A 10,128-nucleotide genomic window follows, 5' to 3' on the forward strand; every position below is an offset into this window, starting at 1 on the left:
TCTTCAACTAAACATTGATGTAAGGATGTAAAAGCAATATTTGCATATCTGGAAGTTCTGAGAATTTTACAATCTCCTTAATTTTTGGCATACATTTCTCTGTCATTGTCATTCTTGCATTCTGTATCATGGAGTCTGTCTTGCGTGTTGTTGAGCTATAGTATTAGCCAGCTGCTCAATGGCTGTATATCCAGGGCTACCTCGTATCATTCTACATCATTGAACTGCCTCCTGTATTTGGCTTGATGCTCAGATGATGCCTCTGCTGGGAGTTCTTTATCACACCATCACAGTGTGTAGCACTGTATTCTTCGGTCATAAGGATCATTTGTGTTTGTCGCACATGCATTCTATATCCCATACTTGATGCTCAGCAGATGGTGCTTCTATTTTATTTTGTCTTTCTATCCATGGCCACAGCATGTCGCTTCATGCACAACAGATATCACCAATGTTCTTTTCCTTTCTGCCATGTCTTGAGCAGTTTGCTATAAGAAACACGCGAACCCCAATAACTTTGCAGAAGTTACTACTACCCACATGTTTTGCTTTACCAGTGTGTATCGGGCCATAAGCTTTCGATTAAGACCAAGATCAATGGATTGTGAGTACTGTATATATTTGTGGATAAGTTCTCCCTCGGATAAGTTGGGACTTGATGTTACCGTATAATTTCTGGTATTTTATAATGTTGGTCGATAAGTCAAATGTGGAAAACTCATGCTGTTGGTCCAAGAGATTATGATACGCTAATGCCCACCTGAGAGAGTGACCACGGAGTACATTGCCTTTTTCTTCTATGTGGGTGCAACAATGCGCTGTATCAGTGCGTGCTCTAACTTCTGTCTCTCTCTCTCTATTATGCCTATGTGACCACATGGTAATACCCGAACTATTCCAAAGCAACATTTGCACTGATTTGTGTTTTTGTATCTCACACCCTCATACACCTTTACCATAAGAGCATCCCTTATCTGCGATGGAGTGTTTGATCAGAAGAAAATATGAAGCTGGTTTAAAAAATTAAACATCGTTGAAGTAGCAAAAGAAATTGGTAACTGCACTGCTGCAACAAAATTTGATGCATCTGAGAAACTGATGAGATTGGAGGAGGCAAGAAGATGTAAAAAAATGTAAGTGTTGCATTTTGAATGGGTATAAGTCAGCGCCTGATTTAAAACTAAACTTATACGTGAGTATATATGGTAATTAAGTGGCAGAAGGACACAATTTTAGCGATAGATAGATAGACAGATGGATAGATAGACAGACAGATAAACCCCTTACCAGATTTTTCAAAGAAGATGCTTCATATTTATTTTTAGGTTTTCTTTTCAAGGGATAAAACTGTTTCCATTTCAAACAGTTTCATTGCATCTATGCTTGTCTTTGGCTTAAAGCAGCACCCCTGACAGAACAAAACAAATAGTTTGAATTATTGTTTGAAATATTATAATGCTAGAAATATTCAAATATGAAATTTGTAGTGTAAAGTGTATAAAATATGCAGAGCCCACATTCCAATAGCAAATACACTTCAGAGGCAAGTGCAGAATTCAAAATACAGCAATTATTTTTGTAATTGTTTCCATATGCATAACTATTAATAATAAAGTGAAAACATACCCATCTTCACACCCATTCAAAGCAGTTCTCCACTCAAACATCCCTAAATACAGATAGTCCAATCCTCTCCAATTTTATGCCATTTCTGGAATTATGACTACGCTGACATTATTTAAGTATCAGATCATATCAGGTAAGATAAGATAATCTTTTTGTCACTGCTCACAAAGTTGAGAAATTTTGTTTGACAGCATTCTAGCCACTAACGCGAAAATGCCACAATACTCAATACACGCCCACACAAACATAAAAAGACACAATAATAATAACAGGTGTTATAAATAGACACTATTGTAAATATAGGCAAGTATATAAATAGGGGAGGACTTTAAATTTAGACATCGAGATCTCTGCAGCCTACTGTATACATGGATCAATGCCTCCAAACCAAAAAGCCTAACTGTCCATTTCAAGAAACTACAGGTCAAACAAAATCTCATGTCCCATCTCAGATAAAAGACAAGATTATTTTTAAAATAGCCGCATTTGTATTTTCCCAGACTTCTCACCCGCTACAGCTGCTAAACATGCATTCTACAGCATTAAACAGTGTCTACGTAGAGTTGAAATCAGATACAGCGCCTTGTGCCCTGCCAAACTGAAAGTGGTTATTTTGAATTCTCCAGTCAAAGCAGATAAAGAGCTGAGAAGACTGATCCTGACTTTCTTTTGAAACACACGATTATGAGTCACACTGTGTTCTGGCAAGGCAAAGAAGATTCTACTTGAAGCTTGTATTTTGGACCATTTGTAAAGTGAAATTTGCCATAAGTATATATATATATATATATATATATATATATATATATATAAATATTATATATATATATATTTTTACCTTATTTTATATTTAATTTCTTTTTGACCATCCATTTCCCTTTTACCTTTTTTTTAAATTAAACTGTACTTACTATATTGATATTTCTTTCATTAATTATATGCACATTTCAGCCACTTATGGCTACATCTTGGCCAACTGGTTAATGAAAAAGTAAACAGTTATTGTTTAAGCTTCAGTTACCATATTGAAATTTCTTTCAATAATAATTTGCACACTTTGCCTACCAAAAAGTAAAAAGCTATGGTCTTTTGTTAAACTTTATTTAAGTAACCAGCGTTTTACAGTGTTTATTACAGTTTTTTTTTCTTTAACATCATAACCTTGGTCTATTATATTTGGATGATTTAAGATTATATAATTAGTCTATTGTATTTAAACTGTATCTTCACAGGATATGTCAGTTTTAACCTTCTTCACACGGCTGCTGGGGGATTATTTTGCTCAAGATATGCTCCTTCTCTTGGCATGTCAGAGGACTGGAACTTTGCAAAGTGTGGCTTGGGAGTGCAGGGGCTGGTTTAGTGGGTGGGAAGGAAGAGAGCAATGCTATTTCTGTTTTATCTTTTACCTTATAACCTAATAACCGTTAGTAACAACATAAAATACACTTCACAGCTGTATCACTTACATATAATATGAAATCTATGTGAAAGTTATTGTATGTACAATGTACTACCTTAAACTAAGACTACAAAATGTCAACAAAAGTTCAGAAGAAGTAATTCCATGACCATATAGTGAACTTTGTGAGCTGGAATGTCAAGGGTCTCAATCAAAAATTAAAGAGAATGAAAGTAGTCTTGCACTTAACAAGTCTAAATGCCAAGACAATATTTTTACAGGAGACTCACTTATTAATAAGTAAGGACCAGTTTTTGCAAAGAGAGGCCAAATTTTTCACTCCAGCTAGACAAAGAAAACCAGGGCTAGGAGACTCTTAATACACAGAACTATCCCATTTGTAGTGTCAGATGCAATATCTGATATGTCATGGTGACAGGCAAATTTATCTAATACTAAAATAATTTTGATTAATATCTATACACCTAACATGGATCATAGAGCTTTCTTCCAAAATGTATTTGCATATATCCCTAATGTGAAGACTTTAATTGCATTTTAAATCCAGATCTGGACAGATCCTCAGATACAACAGCGATAACATCTAATACTACAAAGATAATTACACAGTTTGTAATGGATCATAACTTATCTGACCAATGGAGGTTCTTAAATTCTAACCTAAGAGCATATGCCTTCTTCTAATAATAATTAATAATAATTTTTGCATTTATAGAGCGCTTTTCTCACTACTCAAAGTGCTCAGAAATTGCAGGTTAAGGGCCTTGCCCAAGTGCCCAACAGAGCAGAGTCTGTTTTGGCATTTACAGGATTCGAACCGCAATCTTCTGATTGCCAGTGCAGATCCCTAGCCTCAGAGCCACCACTCTGCCTAATAAATCAGGGTATAGCCGAATGCAGTGCCACTACCACAAATTATGCACTTGAGTTTCCCGATTTGGGGAAATCGAGGGGTCAGCACGCCCAGAGTGCAATGGATGAGCCTCGCCTGGGAGAACCACCTTAGTGATCATGGTATCTCCCCTGCCAGGTAAGTATGTTCTCACCCATACATCATTATTCTCCAGAATTGATTATTTCCTCATAGACAATAATTTTTGCCCAATAGCAAATCTTGTAAGTGCAACTATATTGTTATCTCTGATCATACCCCTCTGATCATGGAGCTTAAATCACTGCATCCTACACACTCATCTTGTAGCTGACGTCTTAACCCCTGTCATTAGCTGATGAGAACTATACATAATTCATTTTCAAACAAACTGATTATTTTATTGAGACAAATGCATCCTCAGAGGTCTTAGCAGGTATATCCTAGGAAACTCTGAAGGCATTTTAAGAAGACAGATTATTTCATATCTCTCTCACAAAAATAAACTGGAAACCAAGAAGGCATCTGAGTTAATCAGCAAAATTACCAGACCAGATCTAGAATACTCCAGGTATCCAAATGAGGCACTCTATATGAAAAGACAGGTTTTGCAATCACAATTTAACCTCTTGACTACTAAAGAAACTGAATAACTTATCTTTAAATCGCAACATCATTATTATGAACACGGAGAAAAGGCTAATAAGATCTTAGCCCAACAAAGCCACAAGCAGGAAGTCCGTAATGCAATAACAGCAATTAACAACACAGATGGAGATAAAATTATTGACCATAAAAATATAACTAACACATTTTGAGAGTACTATAAATCCTTATATTCTACTCAGTTTAAAAAGATAGTACACAATCTAATGACTTTCTTGATCTATTACAGATACCACAACTGGATACTCAGTGCTGTTGAACTGGATAAACCTCTGACACTTTCAGAATTACAAGACGCTATACACTCACTTCAAAGTGGGAAAGCAGCCGTCCCGAATGACTACCCAGTGGAATTTTATAAAAAATCTCAAATAAGTTACTTCCACTATTATTAGCAACATTTATAGAAGCTAAAGACAAAAAAATTCTACCTCAATCTTTGAGCCAAGCATTAATTACCATCTTTCCTAAGAAAGAACAAGGACCTACTATATTGTGCATTACACGGACCGATCTCTCTTCTGAATAACAATGTTAAGATACTCTCCAGAGTTGTGGCCAGAGGGACTGAGAAAGTGCTTCCTTCTGTAATATCACAAGACCAAACAGGATTTATTAAAAGCACACACTTAACTTTTAACCTTCAAAGTTTGTTTAATATAATATATATACCCATTATATCTAACACTCCAGCGATCTTATTATCTTTAGATACAGAAAAGCATTTGATATGGTTAAATGGGACTATCTGTTCAACACATCACACATATTTGGGTTCAGCCCAAACATGTGCTTGGATCAAACTACTTTATACTAGTCCAGAAGCCTCAGGTCGTATTAACAACATTATTTCAGTTATGGTGAAAATGCAAGTCGTAGCCCATTGCCAGAGTGTCATATGGAAGTATTAGGGTACAGAGAAAACAAAAAAATTAGTGGCACAGTGAAGAAAAAAAAAGGTCAAATGCAGACTTTAATCTCGACATATCCACTTTAATTTTGTAGTTTGTTTTGTCATTAAAGTAGAATGTTGTAAAGTTCAACTTAAAATCATTGTTTAATTTACTAGAGTTTTTCAAATCCCATCATAAACAAAGTAACATGTGTTCCCCGACCCAGTCATTAATCACTACGTGCTTCTTAAACAAGCTTTTCTTTGTAGACAGGAGTGCGCAGGCAGTGATCACAACATAGAATACATTACATTCATGATATTACAGCTCTCTGAACATTTTAGAATAGCACAATGTATACTTGATACCACTTTCATGATGAAATGAATTAAAGCATATAATAAAAATGTGGGGGCATGGTGGCACAGCAGTGGTAGCAATGATTGTTTCCTTTCTTATTCGCTCATCTTATGACAAATTGCTATGGAATACATCCCTCCCTGCAATCCATCTTATAATCTTGCTTTCATGTAATGCTGTACACAAGCAAATGAAAATAAACTGCATAAACATGTATAAACTATGAGAGATGGCTTCAGTAAACCGTTCCCAAGCCAAGCAAAATGAAGGAGGACATGTACTGACATCATCTTTGCAATCAAGAGTGAAGCAGCTGGAGTTGCTCAGAGTTTTTGTGTTTTCTGTGGTGTGACAGTTAATGAAAAATACGTTTTGCCCTGGAATCCTGTGGAATTTGTAAAGTATTTTTCCCTTAAGAAGGTTTTTTTTGCTTTTTTTCTGCCCACACAGAAGCACAAGCAGCTGGGCTTTGGCGTGCGCTTGGAGAAATTACTTGTTAAGTGTACTTGTTTTTTCGTTATTTGTATTTGAACTAGAGTTGACAAGGCAGGGCAGAAAGCAACAGTAGCTTTACTGGCATCTGTAAATACAGAAGTAAGTAAATAACCAGTGTCATAGCAATAAATAGTTAATAAGTAACAATTCATCTTTTTCCATATTTTTCTGTCCTCTGCATCTTGTTCTGTTACACCCACCTCCTTCATGTCCTTTCTCACCACATCTATAAACCTTCTTAGGCCTTCCTCTTTTCCATCCTTAACATCCTCCCAATATACCCAGCATTTCTCCTCTGCACATGTTCAAACCAACGCAATCTGACCTCTCTAACTGTGTCTCCCAACTGTCCAACCTGAGCTGACCCTCTAATGTACTCATTCCTAATTCTGTCCATCCTCATCACACACAAAGCAAATCATAGCATCTTTAACTCTGCCACCTCCAGCTCAGTCTTCTGTTTTTGGTCAGTACCACCGTCCCCAACCCATATAACACAGCTGGTCTCACTACTGTCTTGTAGACCTTCCTTTTCACTCTTGCTGGTACCCATCTGTCACATATCACTCCTGATGCTCTTCTCCAACCACTCCACCCTGCCTGCACTCTTTTCTTCACCTCTCTTCACACTCCCCATTACTCTGTACTGTTGATCCCAAGTATTTGAACTCACCCACCTTTGCCAACTCTACTCCCAGCATCCTCACCATTCCTCTGATCTCCTACTCATTCACACATCACCTCTTCTGGGTCTCCTCAACTTGTTCCCTACTATTGCTACAGATCACAATGCCATCTGCAAGCATCATAGTCCATGGGACTCCTGTCTAATATTGAGCTGACCCTTGATGTAGTCTCACCTGTACCTTGAATGCATCCGTCACTTCTACTGCAGACTTCACCACTGTATCACCACTCGCATACACATCCTGTACCAGTTTTACATACTTTCTGCCACTACAGACTTCCTCATACAGTACCATATATGCTTTCTTCAGGTCCACAAGATGTAATGAAACTCCTTCTGGCCTCTCTAAACTTCTCCATCAACACCCTCAGAGCAAACATCACATCTGTGATGCTCTTTTCCCAGCAAGAAACCATACTGTTGCTCACTAATCATCACCTCACTTCTTAACCTAGCTTCCACTACTCTTTCCCATAATTTCATGCTGTGACTCAACAGTTTTATCCCTCTGTAGTTACTACAGTTCTGCACATCCCCTGCGTTTCCCTCTGCTTTACTTTAAAATATTAAAGCATTAACAGGAAATGTCAAAATATTAAAGCAATACTTACCAGTGACATTACTAATTCCATGTAAGATATAGTTTTCAGTGTCTCCAATGATGACTGAATCAACAACAATTTTGCAGTTATGAGTTTCTTTGCTGTTTCCACAGGATCACTTTTTGAGCTGAAGATAGTATCAAAACAAAAACAAGAAAAATGTTATTTATAATGAAACTGCAGCACTTCATGGCTTGTTTTCCAAAAGACTTAGCAGTAGATATTCTTTATCTATTGTTTCTATACTTTGTAAGTGCCATATGGGATTGTCTGGCTTTCTGTCCAGGAGGAAAGGTGGCCCCTTGCCAGGAATGGGGGCCAGAGTGGCAGGACAGCAATGGACTGGCATCCCAACCAGGTTGGCTATTGGTCCCTTGCCAGTATTAGAATTGCAGGTGGAGTTACCCTAACACACTAGACAGTAGCATCCATGTGTCGCTGCTGCTTTTTCAAGACTATGGGGCAGGCTGGGAATCTTAGTTCTGTGGGACAGCCCTGCTGGGTGTGGGAGCCGCCAGGGAGGTGCAGGGATGGACCATCCCTACTTTATGTCACTTCCACCTGACCCTCCAGACTTTCACCAAACAAGAATTTCCAGGGTCTGTCTTAACAAGAGCCCTCTGCCTCACCTCAGGTAGTTGGAGTCATGTGTGGAGGACAGACAAAGCTCACCTGGAGAAATGGAAGGAGAGAGAAAAAGAGAAGGGGAAGAATACTTGTGCTTATGTCACTTTTGAAGCCTTTTGTAAGGTATTTGTCTTAAGAAACCTTTTATTTTGAACCCAGGACCTATGTCTGTAAGGTTGTTTCTGGAGTTTGGGGTACTGCTATGCCTCCTACAGGTCACAACTTGTATTTACAAACCGTCTGTGAGGTCATAATTTGCAAATGATGTTGATGTTGTGAAATCTTATTTTACAGTCCATAAGGCTTACAAAGAAAGTTTATCACCCATTTTCATTGTGGAGCATCATAATTTATCACTTATAGTTGAAGTCAAAGATTACATACACTTAGGGTGAATTTTTAAAGCTCACTTCATTACCCCTCCACAGATTTTATATTAACTAACCATAAATTTGGCTTATCATTTAAGACATCTTTTGTTCTGCACAAAGTAGATATCTTAAACAATATGTCAAATGTATAGTTTTAGTGCAAAATAGGTGGAGGAGTTACAAAGTGAGTCGAAAGAAATCACCCTAAGTGTATGTAAACTCTGACATCAACTGTATAATAGAAACAAATAATGAACACTTGTAAAAAGGACAGTAAAACTTGAAGGAAAAATGAAACTTGTGGTTTTAAACAACATCAATAACTAGCCTTTAGCTTGCAAAATCAATAGCTAAGATGTAAAATACTGAGTGGGGCAATATGACACAGTTACTAAGAAAGATCAAAGCAAGTTACAGGATGCAAGGAGAAGAGCTTACAAATTGTGCACAGCTTCAAATAGTCAAACATTCTGTTAATAGACAACACACAGGATAGAATATAGTGCAAAAGTCTAATGACTTTGCCAACAGACCAGAATAAAAGCATACAAAACAATAAAAAAAAACATGATCAGTAGGATAAATGTCATATGTGCTGTGAGCCCTTATTTCTATAAATTTTCTTTTTATTAATTTTATTGTAATCATTCCATACAAATCGATCAATTTTACAAAAATAGGATTGAGAACTAGTCGACCCCACACCTAATAGAGAGAAGATGGCCAACGTGGTAAAATGTAAGGCTTGTAAACATACCTAAATTGATGAGTTTAATAGGCTAATAGAGATGAATGGAGAAGAAAATGAAACAGCGTAGATAATTGCTTTCTCGGTGCTTTAAGTGCTTATTCTAAAATATTATTGATTAGATCCTGCCATGTTTTGAAAAAAATCTGTACAGATCCTCTAACTGAGTATTTGATTTTTCCAATTTCAAATAGTATAAAACATCAGTTTCCCACTGACTTAAAATAGGAGAGTTTGGGTTCTTCAAGTTTAGCAAAATAAGTCTGCGTGCCAATAGAGTAGTGAATGCAATCACAGTTTGTTTGAGCAATATTTTTTCCGGCATGGACGAGGGTACAAGATGAGGAAAATCGGGCAGGTTCTGTTTAACAAAGTTCCTAATTTGAAGATAGTGAAAGAAATGTGTAGCTGGAAAGTTAAATTTGGAATGTAATTGTTCATAGGATGCAAGGATGTTGTCTATATAAAGATCTCTAAGCAAGTTAATCCCAATTTTTTCCAGGTATTAAAACTGCATATGTTTGCGACGGTTGAAAGAGGTGGTTCTCTTGCAAAGGTGCCACAGATAAAAACTTCTCCATCTTAAAATGCTTTCTACATTGGTTCCATATTCTGAGTGAGTGAAGCACAATTGCGTTATCAGTATATTGCCGATAACTTGCATTAATTGGGGCACAAGGATTATTTCTATAATTTTCTAATAATTGTTTACTATTTAAGATGGGTTAGTTGTACAGGAACAGATATGATTGCCTTTA

General features: G+C 36.9%; 1 non-coding gene across 1 annotated transcript; it reads right to left on the reverse strand.

Moving 5' to 3' along the window:
- Positions 1-3,930: 3,930 nt before the first annotated feature.
- Positions 3,931-4,087, reverse strand: LOC120522155. The gene has a single exon (XR_005632302.1). It is a non-coding gene; the product is annotated as a U1 spliceosomal RNA (small nuclear RNA).
- Positions 4,088-10,128: the final 6,041 nt, after the last annotated feature.

The sequence above is a fragment of the Polypterus senegalus genome, unplaced genomic scaffold, assembly GCF_016835505.1.
Source record: "Polypterus senegalus isolate Bchr_013 unplaced genomic scaffold, ASM1683550v1 scaffold_1103, whole genome shotgun sequence".
Lineage (NCBI taxonomy): Eukaryota > Metazoa > Chordata > Cladistia > Polypteriformes > Polypteridae > Polypterus > Polypterus senegalus.